This window comes from Balaenoptera musculus, chromosome 15 (assembly GCF_009873245.2).
Source record: "Balaenoptera musculus isolate JJ_BM4_2016_0621 chromosome 15, mBalMus1.pri.v3, whole genome shotgun sequence".
NCBI lineage: Eukaryota > Metazoa > Chordata > Mammalia > Artiodactyla > Balaenopteridae > Balaenoptera > Balaenoptera musculus.
This window is the reverse complement of record NC_045799.1, coordinates 36,174,092-36,202,086: the sequence shown is the minus strand read 5'-3', so window position 1 is coordinate 36,202,086 and position 27,995 is coordinate 36,174,092. Positions and strand designations below refer to the sequence as shown.

At 40.6% G+C, this 27,995-nt stretch overlaps 1 protein-coding gene across 1 annotated transcript in view; it reads right to left on the bottom strand.

Moving 5' to 3' along the window:
- The window catches only part of PLCB4 (phospholipase C beta 4), a 415,887-nt gene that overhangs the window by 254,664 nt on the left and 133,228 nt on the right, over positions 1–27,995 (bottom strand). The window contains 1 exon segment of the mRNA XM_036826365.1: positions 2,938–2,996. The gene's annotated coding sequence lies outside the window, so the exon portion shown is untranslated.

Below are 27,995 nucleotides of genomic sequence, written 5' to 3'. Positions count from 1 at the left end.
GGTACCTTTTAACTGTCCTGCGTGCCCACCTCCCAGCTTTTGTGTGTTTTGCTTCTAAAGATGGCACTTGCAAATTTCTTAAGAGGAACAGCCTTCAACTTCTAGAGCTGCTTCACCTGCAGATGCAGAGTCAAGTGCTCCCCAGTTTACAGCCCCTCTCCCACCAGCCCACAGCCAATGCTGAGGCAGGGATGGGAAAGCCCAGCTCCTGACCTTGAGCACAAGGAACAGATTCTCAGGAGCAATTACACTCCAGAGCTCCCCCAGGGATCAGGCTGAGGCAGAGACATTGCCTGAACCACCCCTCTGCTTGGCTCCCTCCTTCTCCCTTACCTTCCCCAACTCCCTAGTTCTCTTGGGAACACTGCCTTAATGAAATACTTGTGTAAAAATCCCACCTCAGATCTGCTTAGGGAAGCCCAAGCCAAGAATTTTGTGATGTATGAATGGGCCCTAAGAAAATGTGAAACCGGATTCTTACTGTTGTTTTTGTACCTCAGATAAGAGTTTCTATAACACTTAAGTATTTAAAATAACTGCACAGTTTAATAAGCAAGAAGTATCTTTGTTCCTAAAGAACATTGCAGCCACCCTAGAACAGAGGTCTTAGCCCTAGAAAAAAGATGTTAATAACTGGCACAGCATATATATCTCCAGGTGTGAAAGAAGTTAAGGGTAGCGTGTAAGGCTCCAAAATAGAAGTAAAAATAAAGAGAAGTCATCTTAAAGTTTGGTGAGCTTCATAACTGACACTGATGTTATCAATTCTGTACATAATCAATATTTAATAAAAACAATTTCAAGTCATTCAGAAAGCAAGAAAGCACCCCAACATTAGGTAAATTTCCCCCCCAAAAAAAGTATACCTTCCAAACTGAAATAAAACAGGGCAGTAGGTATCAAACTTGAAGACAGCCTTTGGTTTAACTAAGCTAATAAATTCCTCTTTATGAAGAGTCATTCTGAAGCTAGAAATTTAAGAGTGAAGATAATTCATCTCATTTTGTTTTCTATAAATATTTCCTATTTTAACACTGATAAAAGCCAAGTTGAATGTAACATAAATAAGAGAAATCTAAAATACACCTTTTGCCATTACAGGGATTAAAATATATTCTGAATGCCTACTGTGGATGTAATAGTCCTAAAAACAAAAAAAAAACAAAAAAAAAACCCACTTAGAACTAATGTACAGCCCACTGTTGGAATCATGGCAAAATAAAGCAGGCTTTCAAGATGAAACCAGAAAGGTTCAGATGCCAGGGTCTAGATAGTCCCTATTTTAAATACGGGAAGACATTATAAAAGAACATGATTTCACTTCAATATAAAAAAAAACTCATCATAAAAGGTATCCAACAATTGAATGTTGCTAGAGTGGGATGTTTTTAGTTTTAGGAGAGGATAGCACGAAATACACAAGAATTCTATCTTTGGGAAAGGGGCAAGCCTAACACAAAGATAACAAACAACCTGGTGACATGTGAGACACCAGGTCCAATCAAGTCCTAACAGGTGTGGGGATGGAAGAGTAGCCCACATACTACGTTAGCTGTCCCAGGACCCAATGCCATCTAAAGTCTTTGTAAAATCAAATGCATGGCATTTATACCACTTAATACAGAGGAAATCATTCTTGGAACTTACAATATAGAACAAATAACTTCTAAGCTCTGTTCTTTTTTTTTCTTTTGGACTCTTAAATCAAGTGTTTATTTTCACTAAGTACTTAATTCTTCATAGGGACAATTTATAATCCAGCTGATAAACAATGACTTATTTTTTAAGGATAATACAACTATTGTACAGAGAAAGTGGATAGTCCAGAAAAACATTTTTTTAAAAAAGAGTAAAAAGCAGACATTGTGTCTACACTGATTTAAAGTCCCTACTGAATTATTCAGCACCCCTTACTCCGATTTGCCTGCTAAGACATGGTTTATGAGTCATCCATGGGGAACAGTAAAATATACTGCACTTGACTAAAAATAAGTAGGAACATTTAATAATAAATCTACTTTCTTGATAGCCTTGGGTCATCATTAAATACTGATCACTTGGAGAAGTGTTGGATTGTGTGATTCTTCCCTCCCCTCACAGAAAGTCCAGAAGAAAATCAGCCACGGGCCCTGCCAGAAGATCATGGAATATCTGACATGACGTGAAACACAGAGAAGAAAATAATATTGATTTTAAATGCCTGGAACCTGGAGTTCACTTATCGAGATGAACAGCAAAGTTGCTGGTTATCTTTTCCACTATATCTTTTCCACTATATAAAATTTTCCAAATTTTTTACTTATAACACCAAGTAGAAAATAGCAATTTGACAAAGGGGTCAGAAAAGAACATTTGCTAGGATTCTGGCTCTTGAATAAAGCATAGGCAAGTTATTGTTTATAAATAAAAAGAACTGTGCATATATATTTTCAATTTCCATTTTAGCGTTTCTTTAAAGATTTGTAAAATGGAACTTTAGAGGAACATTGGAAGGATTTAATTACATCATCCTTATAGGTAGTTGCCATAAAATGGAGGGTGGACTCCAACTGACAATGATTTTTCCCATCTGTGAGAATCTTCTTAAACAAAATGTGCATAAGATTAAAAACAAGTCGCATACATTTCTCCTCAGAAAGAATTACAGAAAACAGTAACTTAATATCTGATGCTTACTAAATGCAGGCAATACTCCCACAGACGGCAAACAGAAAATCCAGCAGAAAATGAAGTACCCAAGGTTGGTGGAATGAATAAACTTGAATCTAGAAAATGCCAGGAGTTGAACACTCCACCACATCAAGGAAAACATCTGTGAATCAGTTTTGAGAGGCATTTCAGATGGGACATCAGTGTGAATGAAGGGATTCATTTTACAGACCGAAAGTTCTAGAACCCCACATCTAGCAACTTACCCACTGTGTGCAGAGTACTTACCAGATGGCTGGGGACTGACTGAAGGTGACGTCCACTTAGTCAAATCACGGCGCTGTCCTCTGTGGAGGAAGGACACAGATCAGAGAAAAATCAATGTGAAGGAAATTTAGAATTCTCATGGAAAGAAACAGTCCTTTGCACTTCAAAATCAAAACCTAGAATATTCTTTAAAACACATGAGAAAGAGACATTAATAAATTAGTGACATTAGTTTCTAAATGGATGACAAAAACAGACAATCATCAGATCAGAAATCTTAGTGCTACACCCAGCCTATAGGGTTTATACACTCTCTCTACTAAGCTGCTGATCTACAATTCAACCCCTTAACCTATAAAAATAATTAAGCAGCAGTTGAACAACAATGATATCCAAAATGTTCTAGAAGTAGATATAATGATATTTCCCTGATTGATAGTGAAACTGATAGTAATTTTAAGAAATCTTTCAAAGAAGAGCAGTGCTGAATAGGAAAGATTTACAATGAAATTGCATCTATGTACAAATAGTCATTATTTTTGATGTGTGTTTTTGTATTGCCTTCATTAACAAGTTGTTATGTAGTTTTGGACTTGACATTGAATTTAGATTTCAAGATCTTTCCAAGATTTTGTGTTGGGTGGGGGAGTGGCATAGTTCCAGGTGGTGTCAGAAGTACATAGAAATAAGAGGAAGCCCATCTGCATTTAGAAAGAAGGTAGAGGCAGAAAAATTGGCAATTGAAATATGGGAAAATGATGTCTGTAAAATCTGAACTGGGATTTTCCCAAGGTCATCATCTATTTATGGAGATGTCTACAGTAAAGTCCCGGGTAGAAAGGTACATCCACAAATGAAAAATACGTCATTACAAAAAAAGCAGACTTGGGTCTACATAGACAGACGTGGAAAAAAATTCTCAGGTCATAGTATTAATTTTTAAAAACTCAAGTAAGGTAGTAATACGTGTACTATGACCCCAGTGTGTTAAAACAAACCTCACTAATCTAGGTGTAAAAACACAGACATGAATATTGTTATATGCAGAGAACATGTTTGAAGGGATAACAAGAAACTCAACTGTGCTGCCTCTGGAGAACTGGTACTGTATGGAGGTAAAAAGGGCCTTTGCATTTTAACCTAACATTGAACAATTATGCAATATTTTATCACAAAACATATTACTTTTACAATTAAAATTGAAAATACAAGAATCCAATTCATCTAAACTTCCTATGGAAATAAACATTCCATTTTAAGTATATAGAAATAGAGAATATACAGCATCATCTACACATACTTCACTGATTTATTTATTTATTTCATTATTATTATTTTTTTGGCCATGCCGTGAGACTTGTGGGATCTTAGTTCCCCAACCAGAAATCAAATCCAGGCTTCTCGCGGTGGAAGCATGGAGTCCTAACCACTGGACTGCCAGGGAATTCCCAATACTTCACTGTTTAGTAAATATGTACTATGACCCAGCTCTAAGCATGGATTGCATCATCATATTTAATCGACATAAAAACTCTAAAATGTTTGTACTGTGATTATTTCATTTTATAGAAGAGAAAACTGAGGAGTTGGGTGTCTATTCAAGAATTACACAAAGCTGGCATTCAAACCCAGGCACCCTGACCAATGTTTAGCTTCCATGGTACTGCCCCCTCCATGGCATTTACCATAGTTTCAATATTACATTTATACTTGTAGTGATGTATTAATATGAGACTGTAAATTCCATGCAGACAGGGATCATGTGTGTATTAGAACCATGATGTATATCCCCAGCACCGAGATAGTGCCTCCCCACAACTTCGTTGAAAAGGTAAATAATTAAGTGCCCCGCCTAGAGCTGGGAAGTTAAAAATGTTTTATGTCTCTTGGGACTGTAAAACAAGACGAGTTCCAAAAAAGGTCACTGATTAATAACCCTGCTATACCATGCGCTTCGTTTTGAGAAACCACTTGCTACCCATGTCCTTCTGTAACCAGAGATTTAAATACTGGACACATTTCGCTTTCCTTCTATAATTCCCTAAGTGACTAACCAGCATAAAACTGATGCATTGTTCCATAAGCCTTTCTGCTTCATGGCTAGGATATTGCAACATTTGGGAAAGCCAGTGTTGAAATACTTAACTACATGGGACTTCCCTGGTGGTGCAGTGGATAAGAATCCGCCTGCCAACACAGGGGACACAGGTTTAATCCCTGGTCCGGAAAGATCTCACATGCTGTGGAGCAACTAAGCCCGTGCACCACAACTACTGAGCCTGTGCTCTAGAGCCCGCGAACCACAACTACTGAGCATGTGTTCCGCAACTACTGAAGCCCTTGTGCCGAGAGCCTGTGCTCCACAACAAGAGAAGCTACCACAGTGAGAAGCCCGCACACTGCAATGAAGAGTAGCCCCCGCTCGCCACAACTAGAACTATTATAACTTAACAATAAAAAGACAAATAACTCAATTTAAAAATGGGTAAATAATCTGAATAGACATTTCCTCCCAGAAGATATACAAATACATAAAGAGATGTTCAACCATAAGAGAAAATTAAGTCAAAACCACAATGAGATACTACTTCACACCCACTAGGATAACTATAATCAGAAGACAGATTAGAAAAAGTGTTAATGAGAATTTGGAGAAATCAGAACCCTCCTACATTGCTTGTGGGAATATAAAATGCTTCAGCTGCTTTGGAAAACAGCCTGGCAATTCCTCAACTGGTTAAACATAGAATTACCATATGGCTCAGTAATTCTGTTCCTAGTTATGTACCGAAGAGAAATGAAAATACGTGTCCACAAACAAAAAATTTTTATGTACTTTTTTCGTGGCAGCATTATTTATAATAGCCAGAAGGTGGAAATAATCCCAATGTCCATCAACTGATGAATGGATTAAAAAATGTGATATATCCATACAATAGACTGTTATTCAGCAATAAAAAGAATGCAGCATGGATACATGTGACAACATGGACGAACCTTAAAAAAAATTATACTAAATGAAAGAAGCCACACACAAAGGCCACATATTATATGACTCCATGTATATGAAATGTGCAGAATAAGCAAATCCACAGAGATAGAGAGCAGATTAGTGGTTGTGCAGGACTGGAGGGGCAGAGAAGGCGGGGAGTGGACGCTCAGGGGTGTGGGATTTCTCTTTGGGGTGATGAAAATGTTCTGAGATTAGACTGTAGAAACGGTTGCACAACTTTGTGAATATACTAAAAACCACTAAATCATACATTGTGAGTGGGTGAATTTTATGTTTTGTAAATGATATTTCATTAAAGCAGTTTATAAAAAAGGTTATCTTTCAGTAAGTTTGCCAGTAAATATTAGTTGGCTTCTTTCCAAAATGACAAAATACTTACTTACACTCTCCAAGAAAACAGTAAGTAGTGAACATTTACATTTTTAAGAGACAAACTATTGTAATTCTCCATGGGATTTCTTGTGATGGGAAATACATACAATTATATTTTACCTTTGCCAAAGAAGAGCGTATGCCTGCAAAGTACCATTAATGACAGATGCCACAGTGCTTGAGATATAGTCTTATTTCAAAGCAATGGGGAGCTTTAGCCAAGTGTGAAGTTTTTGTTTCTTAGTGGAGGGAAAAAAAACCCTACAAATATCTGAGGCTTACATTACGAGGTCTAATTTTGAGAATCTATATACTGAACACAAAGGACTAGCATTCAATGCTCTTCCCAAGATATTCAATATTGAAATTTTGTTTTCAGGTGAAGAATAACTGGGCAAGACAATCAAAACAGAGATCATTTCACTGTGATCTGCTACTGAACATGGAAAATTATTGTTTTGCAAACAAACAGAATGTTAGAGAACAGTTATGTCAGTGAGTTTGTGCAGTGTAACCAACCACCTCAAACCTGTGTGGCTTAAATCAGTAAATATTTATTTTGGTTCACAAAATGATCTCAAGTTGGTGAGAATGGCAAGAGTGTAGATCCCACTGCACAAGCACCTCTCAAGCCTCTGCTGTGTCACATGTGCTAACGTAGCATTGGGCAAAGCAAGCCACGTGGTCAGGCCCAGATTCAAAGGGTGGAGAGAGAGCCCCACTTCTTGATGGGAATTTGCACCCTTTAAGGGCATGGATACAGGGAGGGAAAGACTTGGTGGCCATCTTTACAATCTACCATAGTATCGTTTCCAAATGGGACACACTCCCACTGATGGCCCACAGATATTTTACAGTTTATTACAGTACAGTTTTTATTCATGGTACAGCTTACATGTAAAATATATGTATTTTACCACAGTACATGGAGAGAGAATGTACAGTGCATATACATTAATGCAACTTCTATTTATGGAAAATGATATCAGGTCTCTATTGAAATTAATCATATCACTATAAATATACAAATGGCTATTTACTATAGTAACGTTATCATGTTACCAGTTATTTATCAGTTATCTTTTCTTTCTAAGTGAATATATTTAAGTGGAAAAGATGAGTAATAAGTTCAGGTGAAAGACAGATTTTGCCAAATCCATAGAAGTGGCTCAGGAATAACCCAAGTTTAGAAACCCATGGGGTAGGACAATGCTTCTGAAACTTAACATACATACAAATCGCCCAAGTTATCGGCAGATTCTGGTTGAGACCAGAGATTCTGCAGCTCTAACAAGCTCCCGGGAGGTGTTGATGTTGCTGGTTCTAGAGCACACCCTGAGCAGCAAGCACGTAGAAGGGCAGAAGCCTGGCTATCAGAGAAAGCCGAGAACAGTCATTTACCAGCCGTGTGGTCTTCAAGCAGCTGACTTCACCTCTCTGAGATCATTCCTCATCTGTAAGATGTAGGTAACGTTAACACCCATCTCAGAATCTCTCTCTCTCTCTCTCTCTCTCTCTCTCTCTATATATATATATATATATATATATATATATATATATATATAAATCACCTTGCTGTACCCTGAAACTAACACTATATTGTAAATCAACTATAGTTATATTTTAAAAAAAAAAGCAATAGGATCTTTGAAACTCATTTTGCCAAAGCAATCACATTTGATACTTTCACATAGAGTATGGACACGTTGACATCTCCTCAGAGCCACTCCACAAGCATATATTGAGCACCCCCTGTGGCCTGACACTGTCCTTGGCTCTGAGGACATGACAGTGACCAAGCAAGAGAAACCACTGTCCAAGCTGAGCTCACACCCCAAACCCTAAACTGCTCACATAACTCTCTCCTCTGAGTTGCACTGAAAGAGAGGCTGCCAAGGGCCTGACGTGGCCACATACATGTTTACACTTCCCTATGGTGACCTTTGAACATTTGAGCTGATTGTTAACACTTACATAATGGGAGATTTCATATAAAACATTGGAACCCCAGCGTCTCTTGGAAATCTGGAAGACTGGGCAACAGGGACCCAGAGAGCCGCCTGTACGCCAGTCACAGCTGAGAGGTGGCCGTCGCTCCTGAGAAGGTCTGGGTCTGCCAGGTCCCCCCAGCGCCCCCTCCTGATCACTTCCACCAGATGGCCCCTCACCCATGTTCTCTGGCTCTTCTCCCTGCACTGGGTTAGCGACCCCCCCAAGATGAAATCACAGTCAGCAATGCTGACGAGCATGGAAAGAAGGGGAGTCCACCTTCCTAGTCTGTGTATTTTCCCTTTACCATCGTGCAATACATGTCTAGCAAGGGAGCAATTTCATCATTCCTCTGCCCCTCCCTAAAGTCTAAAACTGCCAGTTTGAGAAACCATTCATTCTAAGCTCTGCCCAGAAAAGTTATAGCTCCTGGATCTGTCATTTACTGTGGCTAACTGGATCTAAAATGGTTAACTGGGGGCTCTTTATAGGAGTTTATTATGAGTCATTTTATGAGTGTTATTTTTTTTCTCTAAATAATGGCGATGGCTTTGCAATAACCTAGCTACCTTCTTTTGCCTGGTTTCCCTCGTGCATTGGTTTTCTGTGGCTGCATCACAAAACTGCCACAAACTTCACAGCTTAAAACAACACAAATTTAGTAGCTCTTGGTACTTGGTCAGAAGTCTGGGTCCAGCTGCTGGGCTCTCTGTTGAACATCTTACAAGGCTAAAATCAAGGTCTCTGTAGGCTTCCTTCCTTTCTGGAGCCTGAGGAATGATCCACTTCCAAGTTCAGGCAGGTTGTTGGCCAGTTTCACTTCCTTACAGTCATAGGACTGGGGGCCGTTCCCGGCTGACTGTCAGCAGGGGGCCAAGCCAAGCACCCAGATGCCACCTACACTCCTTGCCTCACAGCCCCACCTCTTCCAGGCCAGCAGCGGACAATCTCCCCTGCATGGAATCCCGCTCTCTCCTTGAATCTTTCTTTAGTCCCTACTAGAGACTCAGCTGACTAGGACAGGCCCACCAAAGAAAAGCTCATTCTGAAAGTCAGCTGCACCATCTAACATAACCTCATCACAGGAGTGACATCCATCAAGGTCATAGTCGCCGGGGTAGGAGTCCTGGGCCCATACGAGAATTCTGCCTGCTATACCTAGTACCTAATTGCTGCATGCATTTGTTGTCTGTATGCATTTATTTTTTTTTCTCAGGTTGGGAACTGACATCATGTCACAAGGAGGGCTAACTGGCCAACAGACAGGATGCATGGAAGTTAAACCCAGCGAGTAGCTTTGTAACAGTTCTCCCATTCATCACTAGAGTAGCTAATGCTCTAACCCTAAGAATACATGTACTCTGCCAACTTCCAGATGTATATGAGATGTTTCCCTTCTTGAACTTAAACTGACCTTATGAAATTAGATGTGTAGAAAATTGATATTCTGAAGGAGAAGGAGGGGGAGAAGAAGGAGAAGAAGGAAAAGAAGAAGAAACAGATACATAACTAGTACCTAGAAGGACCAAAAAAAAATTTTTAAGTATCCAAATACCATCATGCGCTAAAAATTTTTTAATTAAATTGTTATATTTTCTACATGGTCTCAACCAATTTAACAGCTTTTCACTCAACAGACTTGGCTATTTGGAAATTACATAGAGGCACTGTATACATAACCACACTAACAGTTGAAGGAAAAGGATAAAAATAATTAAAATCATGCTTAATACAGTCACTCGCTCATGGCATAATAATCAATTAATGAGAAATTACTAAGCCCAGGTACTGCTCTCAGTGTTTCATGTATATTAACTCATTAAATCTCACCAAACTCCATGTAGCAGAAACTTTCTACAGATGAGGAGACTGAGTCACAGGGTAGTTATATTACTGATCCAGAGTCATGTGGTGAGTAAGAAAAGGCATGTGAATTCAAACCGTGGACCCTTCCTCTTAAAACCATAGCTGTCTGTGCACTCATCTGTGTTTCCATGTTGTGAAATAGGGGTGCTTCCTGCGCCTAATACACAGCACAAGGTGGTGGCCAAGCACCTATGCACTGCACTCAAATAGATCTGGTTCACATCCAAGGCCAAGGGGTGAGAGTTGGGGCTGCAGCCTTGCCAACGGGTGTGATTCTATAATTTGCGTAAAGACACCCCATGTGCCAGCAGCAGCCTTGTCCAAGCAAGCCTATGAAGTCTTCTTAAAAAAGAAAATAATCCAGGCATTCCTTAACCCCCTATATCCTTATTTGGAAGAGGAGAGATGAAAACTGTGATTGATTCCTTCTTTCTCTTTTTCATTCCTTCCAAACCCTTTTCCATTGTCCTACATTTGAAATTGAGAGATTATGAAAAGATGGCAACAAAGCGAAAGCTAACACTAGAAGCAAAGAATAGAAACCACTGGCTCCCTTTCCTACTATAGAGAAGAAAGTGAGCCTTTCTTTAGGTAATGAGAAAGGAAAAACCTGTAGTTCAATACCCTCCAACCTTTTCCATCAGTTCCACCCAGCCAAAGCAGGGGCATCATGGCACTGGGTGCCATCAGCAGCACAGACCCCAAGAAACACAGGCTTAGCAGTTGTAATAATAGGTCACTAGAGGCGGAGATGGAGGTGGAGGTGGAAGTGGATTGGGGGTGGGGGGCACATCCTGATATCTGTATTAAAGGAACTCTTGATTTCCGAGGGGGAGGGGAGTGGGGGAGGGATGGATTAAGAGTTTGGGGTTAGCAGATGCAAACTATTATATATAGGATAGATAAACAACAAGGTCCTACTGTATAGCACAGGGAACTATATTCAATATCATGTGATAAGCCATAATGGAAAAGAACATGAAAAATTATATGTATATATATATATATATACACACACAATTGAATCACTTTTCTGTACACCAGAAACTAACATTGTAAATCAACTATACTTCAATTAAAAAAAATAAATAGAAAAGGAACACTTGCTTTCAACGATGCATTTCCACAACTAGGTTGGACAAGCCCACGTGTCAGGTGGCATTTACTCAGTGATTGCTCCTGGTACCGGCAAGACGCTGACCAAGGACTGTTACCACCCAGGGTCCTCTCTGTGAGGAGGTGAGTGATTAGAACTATTCTTTAATCAGTCCTCTTTATGTTCTCCAATGGTTCCATCTTGGTTCCATTGCCCTGGTGGGCACAGAGCAGAAATTACAGAAGTATAAATGTATTTTGTCAGAGAAACCTCCCTTTAATCTGATGCTTTCTGGAGTTGCTTATTTGGGGGAGGTCTTAGTTTTTCCCAAGTTTTATTTGGTAGAATTTCTCAAGCCACATAATTTGACTTAAAATTGCTATGCACTGCAGCCAGAACACCCAAATAGGTTTGAGATCAGACATAATTCTCAAGGTCCTTGGCTGCCTGTGGTCGTCAGTGATCCCTCAGAACATTCAAACAGGGTCTTAGTTTCAGAGACTTGGATGTGTGCCAACCCAGGTAATTATTCTCTGCCTACCTTATTTCCCCAGGCAATTTTAATTGAAAATGGTATTATCCTTTACCTCAGTTCTAATCTGCTCTGAAGTGTCCCTGTGTCCTGCTTCTTCCTTCCATCATAAGCTAACTGAGCTGGTTTCTTTTTGAAGCTTAAGTTAAAAAAAAAGAAATGTTTCTGAGTCTCCCAAGGGGGAAAATATCAGATAAATATGAGCCATTTAATTAGTCTCAAACCAGTGCACCGAATACTACTGGCAGCAGCTGCAAGAAACCCCTCTTTGATGCCTAACCTTATGAAAAGTTTCTTTTGTGGATAGAAATACAAAGGTTTTCTTACTGAAAACTGACCAAAAAAAAAAAAAAAAAAGGGTGGGAGGAAGGGAGTGGGAGAGACAATGAGATGACTTTACTCTCCTGAAATGATTTTAAAAGGTACTGTTGCCTTGATTCAGAGTTGGCAGAACAAAATGCACCATTTAACACAGGATGCCCGAAATTCAATGAAAATGCAACAGAAATGTGCTTTTTGGTTACTTCCAACAAGCATGCACTTAAACCAGTAATGTCCAATAGAAATATGATGAAAACCGCAATTGTGAGTTACATATGTAATTTTAGTTTCCAGAAGCACTATTAAAAAGGTAAAAAGAAACAGAATACTACTCAGCAATAAAAAGGGAAAGAACTCTTGATAACATAATTTGCGTAGATCTCAAGGGAACTTTGCTGAGCAAAAAAAGCTAATCTCAAAAGGTTACAAACTATATAGTTCCATTTGTATGGCATTCTTGAAATGACACAAGTACACAAATGGATAACAGATTACTGATTTCCAGTAGTTAGGGAGGAGAGGAGGTAGGCTATGGCTACAGTATCTGGCAAACATGATCCTTGCGATAGAATTCTTATGTATTTTGACAGTGGTGGTGGTCATATGAATCTACACAGGTGAATAAATTGCATAGAACTAAACACACACACACAGAGACACACAAACACCAGTACATGTAAATCTGGTAAAATCTGAATAAGGTCAGTGGGCTGTATCCATATAAATTTTGTGGTTGTGATGCTATACCTAGGTTGTGTAAGACGGTACCAACTGCATGTGGATCTATGATAGTCTGAGAATTAAAAGTTTAAAAATGTGAATTTAATGTTAATAAGAGTTAACCCAGTATTTGCAGAATTTTCTTATATAATTGAGGTACATGTAATTGATAGAAAAATTATTGAGATAGTTTAAAATTCCTCTTTTTTTTTTTTTTTTTTCTTCTTGCATTCTAAGTCTTTGGAATCCAGTGTGTAGTTTACACTTAGAGAACATTTCAACTCCCACGTGTGGCTCCGACTCCAGGTACTGGGTAGCAACAATGCTTCAAACTGAGCCTAATATCCATTTCCCAACCTCCTCCAGTGACAAAAACTAACATTGAAACACCTTTGCTTTCTGGAAGTCTCTCCTAGGGCAGGTTTATAACGAAACCCTTAGAGTTAGACAGTCACTGGAAAATATGATTGGCTGGGAGAGAAAATTTCATCACTGGTACCAACCTGAATTTGTTTTGGACCACAGATCCAAGACACAAATGAATAACTAATCCCTATTAAGGAGACTTCTAGTATCTTCTAAGAAATAATTCCTAAGAAGAATTTCAAGAGCTATAACACATAGACTGGGCTCAAGGATTAAGATTTTAAACTATTTTTGAATCTTTGTAACTTTTCCTGTTGGGTTTTTTCTCTCTCTCTTTGCTTTCCTATTTCCCCGTGGTGATTAGAAGTGGGATGATTTAAATAAGAAAGCCTTGTGGGTTTGTGCTTCAGAGCCATGAAACTCGGAGATTCAATTTTCCTCTTCAGGCAGTCATGGAGGAGAAAGAAACAGGTGATAAGTGTGTGATGGCAACTTTGAAAAATACATAAAATTAGGCCAAATCTCTTGGGACTCTGAAAAGTAAAACAGAGAGCAGACTTGGTTCTCAGACCAGGTGTGATAAGAAGCCCAGGGCTCAATCTCAAAAGACCAGTGCAGTCTCCATCCTCCAGAGAAAGTGGAAACGAGATGAGGAAATACTATTCCCAAATGGAGCCTTGAGGTATAAAAAGAGTGGGTTTTGGAATGAGAGAGACCTATCTTTGAGAATACAAGTCAATTAACCTCTGTTGGCCCTGGCTTCCTTGTTTGTAAAGCAGCAAAATTATCTACCTGACTCATTGTTGTGAAGTTAAACGGAATAATACACGAAAAGTGTTTATCACATTCCCCAATCCAAGGTGGGTGATCAATTACTGTCCTCTCCCTCCTCCTCTATTTCTGCACTCAAGTAACGAGGCACACAGAGAAAATGATGTGTGCAAATTATGCTAAGAATAGTAACAGCAGAAACTCCAGTTGTTGCTCTAGAGTAATGCCAGAGAGAAAAATATTTCATTTTAATCTGTTGTGCTTCACTTCTAATCTGCTGGTAGGAAGCTGGTTTCAGGATCAATCTAGATTTATAGCACTCTTGAGACAGCTAAGTATGAGAGAAGCAGGTACCCCTAAGGCAGAGGACACAAAAGAGTCTAGAAAAATGGAAACAGGGCTGGTTTGACCAGAGAATCATGACCTCAAAAACCTTTATGTAGTCACATCCTTCATAAACATAAAATGCATCCTCCAGTCAGCAAGTGAAAATAGAAAAAATAAATAAATAAAGAGTATGGCACAGCTTACAAGAACCACTCAATGCCTTAAGTTTTCTTGTTATGAATTATGTAAATTTGAGACTGGTATTTATGTTTGTCAGATAGTTACTTTGGTCACAGACAACTGGTCAACCACTTGTCCTATGAGAAATTACATCACCAGCTGGCCCACTGGAGCCCAATACACTGAGATATGGAAACAAGTTGGGTTTTTATTGATGGAACTGAACCCTACAAACTCTTCAAGACCCAGAACATGGCTGCTGAGCCAAGGCACTGACACAGGTACCATATTGAATAGACGGGCTCCAAATGCACAGTCTAGAATAATCTGTATGGACAACAGCCTGCTCTGATTCTGTTTCCTGTTCATCTGCATTTGATTTTATGAACAAACTGAAGCAGCTGATTTATCTACAACTCTAACAAGTTCTCCATCTTTGTCAGCACCACCACTGGCACCAAACTAGGCTAACCAGCTAGCAGGATCCCTCTGAAACAGCTTCTGGGAGAATGTGGGATGGTTTTCTGCCATTGCTACTTCTGACCTCAGAATCAAAGTCTACGAGTACTACCTGAGGCAAGACTGGTCTCGCAAGGAAACCCCAGCAACTGAAGTAAAATGAAATAAGGAACTAAGACACAGATGTGCACACTCTCCTAGGACATTCAGGCTTCATCAGTGGCTGGACTCAGAGGCAGAGCTGGTTTTATTAATCAAGAGGATTAATTTCCTGTTTTTTATTTGCATATAGTAAAATTCACTCTTTCTGGTATACAGTTCTATGAGTTTTGACAAATGCATACAATCACATTACCAACACACAAATCAAGACATAAAACAGTTCCATTACCCCCAAATCTCTCTCACGCTGCCCCTCAGCAGTCAGCCCCTCCTCTCAATCCCACCCAACTTCTGGGTGTTAAGGAATCATACACAACATAGCCTTTTGAGTCTGACTCTGACTTCCTTCACTTAGCATGATGCAGTTTGTGATCCATCTATGCTGATGTGTTCATCAGTAGTTTGTTCCTTTTTACTGCTGAGTAGTATTTCAATGTATGGGTATACCACAGTTTGTTTTTTCATCCCCCAGCTGGAAGGACATCTGGGTTGTTTCCAGTTTCTGATGGTTATAAATAAAGTTACTACAAATATTAGTGTACAGATTTTAGTGTGAAAATAAGTTTTCATTTCACTTAGTTAAGTACCCGGGCGTGGGATTGCTGGGTCACATGAAACTGTATGTTTAACACTATACAAAACTGCCAATCTATCTTCCAAAGTGGCTGTTCCATTTTACATTTTCACCAACAATGAATGTATGAGAATCACAACTGCTCTGCAACCTCACTCACTTAGTACTGCCCATTTTTTTCTTCTTATTTTAGCTATTTTAATGGGTGTGGAGATATTGTGATTTTAAAATAATGAATCTTCAAGAGCAATCACATTTCAGAGTTCCATATGTCGTACCTTTAAGTCAGTAGCATATATTATCTTCCTTTTGGAGATAAGGCAACAAGCCCAGACAATTAAGTAAATTCACACATTTACAACATGCAGAAGAAGATATTCTGGTTAAAGAAGAAATGTTCCGGGGCTTCCCTGGTAGCACAGTGGTTAAGAATCCACCTGCCAATGCAGGGGACACAGGTTCCCCTGGTCCAGGAAGATCCCACATGCCGTGGAACAACTAAGCCCATGAGCCACAACTACTGAACCAGTGCTCTAGAACCCACGAGCCACAACTACTGAGCCCACGTGCCACAACTACTGAAGCCCGTGCACCTAGAGCCCATGCTCTGCAACAGAAGCCACCACAATGAGAAACCTGCACACCACAACAAAGAATAGCCCCTGCTCGCTGCAACTACAGAAAGCCCACGCGCAGCAACGAAGACCCAATGCAGCCAAAATAAAAACAATGTTCCTTCTACAAGTTTGCAAGTATGTATTTAATACCTACAAATAATAATATATCAATAATAATAATCATAACAGAGTCCCATTTAACAATAGGAAATAACTCTCTGATGCATCATAACTTTCATTAGTTTAAAAATTCATGAACCATTGATAATTCAATCATATATATGTATATATAGTTGTATACATACTACACACACAGAGACACATTTTACTACAAAAGAAAGTTTGTCAAGCATATTGGAAGTTTAAATCTGATCACAAAAGGGGAAGTATTTACTATTTTAGAAAAAAGAAACTCAAAATTATACCAGCAATATTACATATTTGCATAATGATCCGGTTACAAATGTTAGCTATTCCAAGAAATATCTCCATTTTTCAAAAATGTATTGACTCTTTGTTTTGTTACTGTTTGTACTTTAAGAAAACTAAAGATATGGTTTTGAATTTTTAACATGTCTTATTTTTTACCACTTTGTTGTAATATTTACATGTCCTCTTCTGCTCAGGATCATTTTATGCGTTCCTTATCTATTCCCATAAATAGAACAGGAAATTAAATGTGTTCCATGAAAAATAGTTGTTTCACTCATTCAAAAAATATTTATTGGATTCCTATTGGGGGGAGGGGAAGAGAAGGGTGATGTTTTTATTGTAGATAGGGGCCCCCAGTGGGGTCTCATTAATGAAGTGACATATGAGCAAAGACTTAAGAGAAGTGAGAGAGTAAGCCTTGTGAAGACCTGGAGGGAAAGGATTCCAGGAAGAGGGTCTAGCAGGTGCAAAGGCCCTAAGGGGAGTGCGTGTTTTACAAGGCTGAAAAGATCCGTGTGGCTGGAGCACAGCAAGGTGAGCAGGAGGACACTCAAAGGGGGTGAAATCAGCGAAAGGAAGCCAGATCATTCAAAGACATTGATCAAACCTGGTTCTCGGTTAAATGAGAAGCCAACAGAGCACTTTTAAGCAGCAGAGTTACATAGTCTGACCTAAGTTTTAAAGGAAACTTCGCTATTTGGAGAAACGACTGTAGCAAGGCAAGAGTGAAACAGAGAAAGCAATTAACAGGCTTGGGCAATGCTGGTTAACAGTTGACACTGGGGAAAGTGGTCAATTCGGTACATATTTTGAATGTAGAGGCTGATGGATTGCGTGTATAGTGTAAGAAAAGGAAATGACTTCGAAGCTGAAAACTAGCATCGGAAAGGTTAAAGAAACAAAATCGTTTAGTCTGAAAAATAATGAATAGTTTCATTTCGACAAGGATTTTTAAGAACCTGAAACACAGTAACTGTATTGACTACCTGACATCCAACTTTTGAGAGTCAGGAGTGAAGACAGGAAACTGAGACTGCCATTTCCAATAAGTAGCTTTTGGAACACTTGCTGCCATCAGTCGCTGAGGGAGAGTCATTGAGAATTCTGAATAAAGATCAAAATCAGAATACCATTCTTTCTATTCTGCCCTTAATGACTTTTATGTAATATATTCCATATCAGCTATTGTAGCTGAGTTTGACAGGAATTATCCAGATGAATGGATTAAATAACGGATAAACAAAATGACTGAAATGTAAATAGATGAAGATTAACGCAATGGAGAGCATGAACCAACATGCAGGAAGAGATAAGACTCAAAATAGTAAATTATAATTTCAAAAGTTTCATATACTGCATCAATTGTCTAGAATAATAAAAATCTGGAAGACCTGGGGTTTAGCATAGAAATTTTTTTCATTCCTCTCAGAAAGTTAAGGATACTGTCAAGATGAAAACCACTTGTTATAAAGATAACCTAATGTTTCAAGACTGAGAATAATACTTTTAAAGAAATTCAAGATAGTTTTGAAAGAACAGAGAGATTGAAATTATAAATAGCACTGCATAACTTTCCCCTAGATTTCAGGGTCTCTACCATCTAAGATTCAAGAGTGAGAGAAGCAGTCAATGCCATTCTAACTAATTTGTTTCTCAGGACACCCCCAGAGATAGGGGTCACTGAAAAAGCCAACTGTCCTTTAGGTTTGTTCTCATTACCTTATACAATGTTTCTACACCTTAAGTGTTTAATAAATGCTTACTGAATGAATGAATGAACGAATGAATGAAGAATGAATGAAACTTTCTACCACCATTACCCAAGGAAACCCTTAGGATGGGGATTAATACATTGTCACAGTAGGAAGGTAAACACAATTCCATTTTTATAATACTTCTTTTCCCAAGGCAGATCCAGTGTACTTCCCTAGTTATGATTCTGGGGGTTTGTGAAGATGACTTGGTGTTATGATCCTGATCCTGAAAACTATAGCATGAAAAGAAACAGACAGAAAAAGAGTAGAGACTATTTTGACATTTCCTAAGAAAGCTAAAGCGCTTCAACATTTAGTAATGCTAGTGACTAGAGTCCCACTGGTAATATATGTTCTTGTCCCCACACCACATAAGAGGACAGACCAACCTTACCAAGCACCTTGGAAATCTTAAAGTTCTCCCGTGGAATTAATTACAGGCTACATGATGCCCCTCTCAACCTGGAGGATTCATCAGAGGTTGCATAAGGGTTAAAAAAGCTCTCTAGTGTTTCCATAGATGGCCTTCAAGAAAGAGAAATAAAACGTTAAATCAAAAATCCGGGAACACAGTGATACACTAGTGAAAGAATTCATAAGCCGTTCTTCAATTCCAATTTATCGACATGCCATCCCTCCTACTCCTCGTGATTAGAGTGCAATGTTAATCATTCCCGTCTCCGGAGCTGAGGTAATCTAAGGACAAATGAGTGACCAAAAATATCCCATTAATAGGACTACTCAGCCACATCACAATATTTCTTCTGAGTTGAAAACCATAACTCTATTTAATAGCACAAAGCCCTACATTTATTTGCATCTTACAAGTGATCATTCAGGGCACTGAAGCAGCTGGCTAAACCATCGTGCCCTTATTTAATTTACCATTCTCCTCTCACATTAGCTCTGCTGCAGAAATAGGACTTCAGCTCCCTCTCAATAACTCCCTGACAACTTCGAACCAGAAAGAATAAATTTACTTTGTTGATTTCTGACTCCATGAAGAAAGAGAACCAGTAACTGTGATACAATTTAATTGATGCAAACCTACATTCTTCTCTTCCTTCTCTTTTTACAGCAAGATAAATGTTGACCAAAAGTGCACCAAGTGATTTTTCCTTTGTTTCAATACTCTTTTATTGTGTTTGTTTCAAGAGGAAGGGAATGTGTTTTAGAGACAGACACCCTCAGAAAAAACACTGCCTTTTCGATAAGAGTTGTCGAATGCTGACTGAGAACAACATTAAGAAAAATCTGAATATAAATGATATAAAAACTTTGAGACTATATGTGTACAGACCTAATATGCCTAGGAAGATGGTTCACTTGCACCAATTCGGGTTCCTTTTCCTGAGAAAGGACAACAGAGCTTCAGATCAGGAAGCTCCCCTAAGTCAGCACAAGGTTTGGTTTTGTTTCTGTTTTGGGACAGGGGAGCTTGATGATGTAAGCCTCTCCAGGAAATTCCTATACAAGTGCCAGTGCAGGCTAGACCCGCACTGTCCAATAGAAATAAAATGCCAGCCATGTGTGTAATTTAAAATTTTCTAGTTGCCTCATTAGAAAAGTAAAAACAGGCCACATTAATTTAAATAATATATTTTAACCCAATGTATCCAAAATATTGTCATTTTTAGATGTATTCCTTATATAAAAATTATTAATGAGATATTTTCCATTCTTTTTTTTTTCATACTAAGCCTTTGAAATTCAGAGAGTATTTAAATCTTGCAAGCACATCTCAACTTGGACTGCCCATATGTCACGTGTTCAACAGCCCGGTGGGGCAAGTGGCTCTAATACTGGAGAGCACAAGTCCAAGGCAGGTCCTAGAGAGAATCTGTGGGATGGATTAATGGGCAGTCAGTGAGCTGTGGGGTGGCAAAGTCTCTCTGCTACAAGGTGGTTAGAAGAAAAAGAATTAGAGGGGCTTATAAAGTCCTTGGGCTGGAAGCACCTAAGACTTCTGTTAAGTTCTTATAATAATCAGAACTTAACTCTCCTCTAATAATTACAGCCCCAGGTATTTCACTTACTACCTCAATATGCCAAGAGCTCTGTAAGCTAATTATTTTGTCACATTCATAAAAAATACTAATTTACCGGTTGTCTTACTACTCTGAGCATCTTACTTTCTTGACATATTGTATTCTCTGCAACCCCTGTTCTTGGTTGCTCTACCCAGTTGATGAAATTCCAGTTTAAACTCCAGTCAGAACTCCAGCTCTCATCCTGAAATCTAATCATAAGCTATATCTCAAGATATTTTCTAAAATAACTCTTCCACTTACTGAAAACCTATGTACCAAATATTCTGCTAGACACTATGAGCATTATCTCCAAACCACCGACTGGAGGCATTATTAGCATCATTACAGGAGAGTAAACTGATGCTAGAAGAGGATCATAATCTGCACAAGGTCACAGGAGTAGTTCTGTCCAGCCCTCACCTCTATGACTTTCCACAGCCCTTCTTCACCTTGGTTTAATCATAACAGCCAATGTCCTTTTGTTTCTAAATGGCCCACCTGAATGTAAGCATCTTTGCATAGGCTGAATTCTGAACACCAAGTCCTATTTTATTCCTATGGGAACAGTAACCAGCAAGAAAATGAGAACCATCTGTCACTACTTGAGCTTGCAAGAAGCAGAGGGAAGACTTTCTTCATCCAAAGTCCAAGATAAAGAAATTCACCGAGTACCACCCACATTATACAATCCTCCCACCCAGGTGTCCGTTTACATGCCCAACAGTCATTTGAATTGTAAATTAGAGGTCACCCCTGATAATAAAGCCCTTCTCTTCCATTCTTGGGGCACTCTGGTCCCCAAAGTCATTAGTGCAAACTTGTTTCAATTGGTTTTGATTCTGTCTGCACACAGATTTCTCTGTAGGGACTGCTACTATTCCAAGCTTTTGCTCCCCTTGCAAAGACTGTTGCTAAGGAGAAGAGAGTTCTCCTTTGTAATTACTGCCTGAAATGCTTCCGGAACTTCTACCAGTTCTTTCCTTAGCATCAAGGCCCCTCCCTTCCTGCTCAAAACCGTAACCTAGATTTTTGTACCCCTGAGCAAGGCTTCCATTTGCAGTCATAAACGTTTGATGCCCTCTGCCAGGACTGCAAATTCAGTGACATGAGGAGCCTCCAAGCCTTGAGGAACCCTCCCTGGATAAAGAGAAGCAGTTTAGATGTTTTCCAGCCAGAGTCAAAAAGCCAAGAACTCCCTCCTTCACCACAGCGCTCCATTTCATCTGATTCTGGGAAGGCAGCCACGCAAGTCGTCGTGTCAGTATGAAAATGGTTTTCTGCATCAGAAAAATTTTCAGGCTAACTTTACCTCCAAAAATCTCCTTCCTTCCCCAAAGCAGTCAATCCCTCCCCCAGGCATAGCTTTGCCCACCCCCAGCCAAGCAAGGTGGATCCTAGAGCAAGTTGTCCCAAACCTGGCTCCCCAAAGGGTGCCCAGTGACCAGCAGCAGCATCAGCACCATCTGGAAGCTTGCTAGAAATGCAGAATCTGCATTTAACACGATCGCAGGTGATTCACACCCACATTGAAGTGTGAGAACTCAGTCCAAGACACAGCTGAAAAGAAGCTGACGATTTCATTAAAAAATGGACAGTTGATGGAAACTGGAATGTTTCATTTAATTCTCATTATGCTAGGAATTGTTAGGTTTTGTTTTTAAGTCTGTTTTTCTAACCTAAATCTGAGCTGAAAATAAAATAGTTTCCAGAGAAAAACCAGCTTTCTTAATATGACCCTAGAATCAGGCCATCTCTTTACTGACCGAAGTGAAAGTTGACACTCTGTGACACTGTATGTGCAGAGACACACTAACCACTAAGAGATTTTTGTAAAGGAGCTTGAGGACAATGCACGAAATAACTGCCCAGCAAGCAAAGGTGTTCTCCTGATGAACAAGCCCCACAAATGTCCCTTCTATGATCACTGCCAATCCCACTGGGATGACTTACAAGGGAGACAGGTTTTTTAAATAACTGCATCAATCCTTAAATGAAGTAAGGAAATGAGAAAACTATGTTGATTTTAAAGCTATATGAAACTGTGTTTTACAGAAAAGCGTAGCTAAAATTTCCTGAATTCAGCGGTTTTGTGCAGAGGTACATTTGTAAAATATAAACATTTTAATAACAATGCCTATAGAGCTGGCCCTCCATATCTGTGGGTTCCGCATCGGTGGAATCAACCAAGAGCAGATCAAAACTATATATTTTTTTTAATTCCAGAAAGTTCCAAAGAGCAAAACTTGGATTTGTCGTGCATTGGCAACCATATACGTAGCATTTACATTGCATTAAGTATTATAAGTAATCTAGACATGATTTAAAGTATACAGGAGAGTGTGCATAGGTTACATGCAAACATTATGCCATTCTACATAAGGGACTTGAGCATCTGTGGATTTGGGTACCCTCCTTCTCTGCCCAAGCGCTTGAGAGAGGGTGAGGCTGGCAGAGCAGGAAAGCCATCAGCAGTGCCTTTGTCTAATGATGCTCCAACATCAGACACATCAGATTATCATAACTCGCAGCTGCCATAGTCCATGATGCAGGCAGCCAACTGAGCAAACTTCCCCTGAGAAGAGAATGAGGAATTTGGTTGCATGAATCGTTTTGCTACAAATAAGACATCCAAAAAAAACTCAGCCACAATACACTGAAGGATGAAAGTCAGCAAAGCAGCTCAAATGCACATGTTACAGCGAAACCGTGAATGCCCGTCGGGTGCACCCGTGACTGCAGATCACACAGTCACCGTGCGCCGGGCCAGGGTGAGGGGAAGGGCGAGGGAGCCAGAGAAAGGCAGTGATTCGGGAAAAGGGCACAGCAGTCTGAGGTGCCAGACTGAAGTGATGGGAAGAGCTAAGGCCAAATGGTCCTGAGAAGGAAGGAGAGGAGGCAAAGACCCCCGTCATGAACAGGAGCTATGAAGTAGGCTCCTTAGAGCCAAGAAAAATCAAGAGCTGTGGACGCAGGCTGGAATGTAGAACCAACTCTGGGTGAGCTGCTTGGGCTGGAAACATACACTGTGGTCCTGATGGAGCATGTTCCGCTGGTCCTCCTGTCAAGAAACCATAGACCTCTTGACCTCTGAACTCTGGTTTGACAGCATCATCTTCCTTCTACTCTGCACCTCCACCTTCACCCCCAGTCTGTCCTCTACCCAGAAGGCAGGGCTTTCCTTTATAAGACAAGAATCTGATCGTGTCACTCCTCTGCTCAGAATCCTCCAGTAGATTCCTGATATGCTCCGCATCCACTCCCCAGCCCTTACCCCAGCCCCTGGGTACTCTGTGGCCCTCCTGTCCTACCTCTCCTCTCGTTGACGGTTCCGCTCCATCCATCCAGCCTCCTTGTCCTTCACAAAACCCCACGCAGGCTCCTGTCCAGGGCCTTTGCCCTGCTGTTCCCTTCATCTTGGATATTTAAATGATCTCTTACTTCATTCAGGTCTCTGCTCAAATGTCACCTCTTCAGAAAGGTCTTCTCTACTAATCTATCTGCAACGGCAGCCTCAGTTCTGTCACTCTTCATCCCCTTGCCCTCAGCACTTGCTCATCTCATACTTTACCACAGCTTTCTACTGCAAGTGCTTGGGATTCTTTGCCTAAAAGCCTTCTCTGGCCCAAAGGCTGTGTTCATCCTTGCAGGAGGGGCATCCCTCAACCAAAGGCAGGTGGGAGTTAGTGGATAAATAGCCCAGCTCCACATCCTTCCATGGGACACTTCTGAGGCCTGTTCTACACTCCCTCCAAAGGTCCCCACGGGGACTGCACCCAGGATGCCTGCAGGGGCACCTCCTCGATAACACACCCTTTACTGCCTTCCTTCATTTCTTTGTCTCACTTCTCTCCTCTCCTGCTGGTATTTCGTGGGATCACCTCCCGGATAAACCACTCCCATTCAAATCTTTTGTCACAGAATCTGCTTTGGAGGGAACTCAGATTAAGGCACCACCCGTCCCCTCCTCCTAGCACAGTGACCAGTACATTGTAGGTGACTAATGAATATTTGTTGAATGAATAAATGAATGAACTGCCATAGTTAACCTTCACCTTGGCAATGCTGCTGATCAGGAAGCATGTTGTGTCTCATCTGGAAACTTGTTTTACATACAGATGATTAGCCCTTGTTTCAGCTTTCTAGCTGAGAAGGGCCTGGGATGCACAGAGCTTCCTTTTGAGCAACAGTGCTACTTAGGACAGCTACTGTTGACATCCCAGAACGGTCTTCTATCTGGAAATACGTTCCTTCCTTCAAGTCAAGTTGGGGATAAACACCCCAACTCTTTTTTTTTTTTTTAATCTTATTGAAGTATAGTTGATTTACAATGTTGTGTTAATTTCCTCTGTACAGCAAAGTGACTCAGTTATACGTATACATATTTGTGTGTGTGTGTGTATATATGTATATATCCTTTTTTGTATTCTTTTCCATTATGGTTCGTCACAGGATATTGAATTTAGTTCCCTGTGCTATACACATATAATAGTTCATCCATCCTATATATAATAGTTTGCCTCTGCTAATCCCAAACCCCCAATCATTCCCTCCCCTACCCCTCCTCCCCCTTGGCAACCACAAGTCTGTTCTCTATTAGATATCCCAACTCTTGAATCCTAAACTGTGGCATTTAAAGAACAAGCGTGGGAGTACCCTTAAAAGTCACCCTCAAATGCTTCCCTTGCTCCTCTGTGGCTTCCCCTGGAAGCTCTGAAGTCAAGAACTGGGGCCAGCTCCTAGGATCAGGACCAGCCTATATCATTTGCAGGGCTCACAGCCAAAGGAAGGCATGGGTCCCCTTGTTGTTAAGGTTTTCAAGACAGTGACAGCAGAACATTAAACCAAATGTCCAGGCCCCTGCGTAACTGCACAGGTCACATGGCCATGAGCTGCCTTTGCCAAGAACTCAACAAGAAGAAAGTGCAAGGGACCCCCTAAGACAGCTCCCTGGGCACTGATTATTCTCGCAGAAAAGAGAAACAGCAGTGTTCTGTTTTATTTTAGGTTAAGCTACCACAGGACTACACAGCTCGTAACAGCAAAGAGGCCTGTGGACAGCTCTGCAGAGCACCCCGGCTCACATCACCTCCAGGCTTCCCGAACACCCTCAGAAATCAATCATGGTGCACAGCTCCCCGCGGCCAGCTCAGTAGTTCCAGCTGCTGACAACTCTGAGGTTGCCATGACTCTGTTGAGCCCCACAGTTTAAACACACAATTTCGTAACTGAAAGAGATAGAGAACCTGCTTTTAGATGCCAGAGGATGCAAAAGGCCTCAGGATCTATTTCAGGAAAATCCATTCGGGTCCATGGCTCAGGGTGTTGGTGGGGGCAAAGCTGAAAGGTCAGAAGGGTTTGGCAGAAAAATGAAAGGGGAAGAAAATGGCCCACTGGTATCATACCCAAGCTTCAGGGACATGTATATTTTGGGGAACATACAGACCAAGGTGATACCAAGACACAGCTGTGACTACAGCAGACCCTTAGAAATAAGTCCAAGATGGGAAAAATGGTTTAACGCCGCCTGTGCCTGTGGGATGTTTAGCACATTTTGGGGGGAGGAGAAGCAGTCTGCTGATGGGTATGTAGATCCCCAAGAAAAGGACCCAGGATATGCTTCCCAACGCAACTGACCACAGAGCCTTTGAGCAGCCAGGCAACTAACCGGTAAGGCTAGGTAGGAGAAATGGTGACTTCCAGTGTTTAAAATCCAATTAACTACAAACCCTACTTCCTGATATGCCAGGTGATTTGTTTTACTACACAGAATCCTTTCTAAAGTTTCTGCTTCTTTTCAGTTCTGCTAATAAAATGCAAATGAAATGACTGTCTCTTTTTGAAATGTTAGCATTTAGCAGAATTTGATTTCATGAACAATTACTCTGCTAAATTAACCTCTGGAGGGTATAAGATACTGTACCTGACCTCATCTTGGGGACTTCGGGAACCATCCAAAATTACTTTGAGGTGTATCCAGGAGCAGGGGGTTAGTAGTCAGACATCTCTGGATTGAAATCCTGCTTCTGTTCTGTATGGGTTGTGTAACTTTGGGCATTCACTCACCTCCGTGGGCTTTTATGCTACAAGGAGAGAATGCCCACCTCTCAGGGGTGTTGTCAGGGAGAAGTCAGAGAATGGTCAATGTTCTCAAATACATGTTCAAACCAAACTCTTGCTGTTTCCCAGAAACCTGCGTCTCACCTGCAACCTCCGTACTCAGGCCCATGTCCTTGTGGCTATTTTTGATTTCTCTTTTACAACTAATACCTAGTCTGTCACAAATCCTGACGGCTCATCATTCAAAATATCCCAAGTCTGATCACTCCTCGCCTACCTCAGCCCACCCCAGTCTGGTTCCAGGTGCTCTCCACTCCCACCTGGACTTCTGCCAATTCCCCCCTGACCCCAGCTCCCATGCTCCTGCCTCTGTCCCCTTTCAACTTATTCTCAGCACAGTGCCAGAGGAGTCTTATAAATCAAAGACCCACTCGGAATAACAAAGTCCTTATTTGGTTCTAAAGCAGCGGCTCTCAACCTGGTATGACTCTGCACCTCTGCGGACACCTGGCAACATCTGGAGACATTTTTAGTTGTCACAACTTGGGAGGCGGGGGTGGTGGGGATGCTACGGGCACCTAGTGGGTTGAGTTCAGGGATGCTGTTAAATATCCTACAATGCACAGGACAGCCCACCAAGGCAAAGACGGATCCAGCCCAAAATGTAAGTAGTGCCGGAGGGAGAAACCCTCTCTTAAAGGACTGAAGGACTCGGAAGCCCTCGACCTTGACCTCCGAGCTCATCTGGTCCTCTTCCCCACCCTCTGTACTGCAGAATGGCATTCTTGTGATTTCTCACACACAAGGAGCCACTCCCAAACAGAGCCATTGTTCTTTCTGCCTAGAGTGTTCTTCCCATAGGGCTCATTACTTCACCGCTTTTGGGCCTCTGCTAATCACCCTATTTTACTTTATTTATTTATTGTTTTTTCGTTTTTTATTTAACATCTTTATTGGAGTATAATTGCTTTAAAAAGGTGTGTTAGTTTCTGCTTTATAACAAAGTGAATCAGCTATACATATACATATATCCCCATATCTCCTCCCTTGTGCGTCTCCCTCCCGCCCTCCCTATCCCACCCCTCTAGGTGGTCACAAAGCACTGAGCTGATCTCCCTGTGCTATGCGGCTGCTTTCCACTAGCTACATGTTTTACATTTGGTAGTGTCTATAAGTCCATGCCACTCTCTCACTTCGTCCCAGCTTACCCTTCCCCCTCCCCTTGTCCTCAAGTCCATTCTCTACACTTGAGTCTTTATACCTGTCATGCCCCTAGGTTCTTCATAACCATTTTTTTTTAGATTCCATATATATGTGTTAGCATACAGTATTTGTTTTTCTCCTTCTGACTTACTTCACTTTGTATGACAGACTCTAGGTCCCTCCACCTCACTACAAATAACACAATTTCATTTCTTTTTATGACTGAGTAATATTCCAT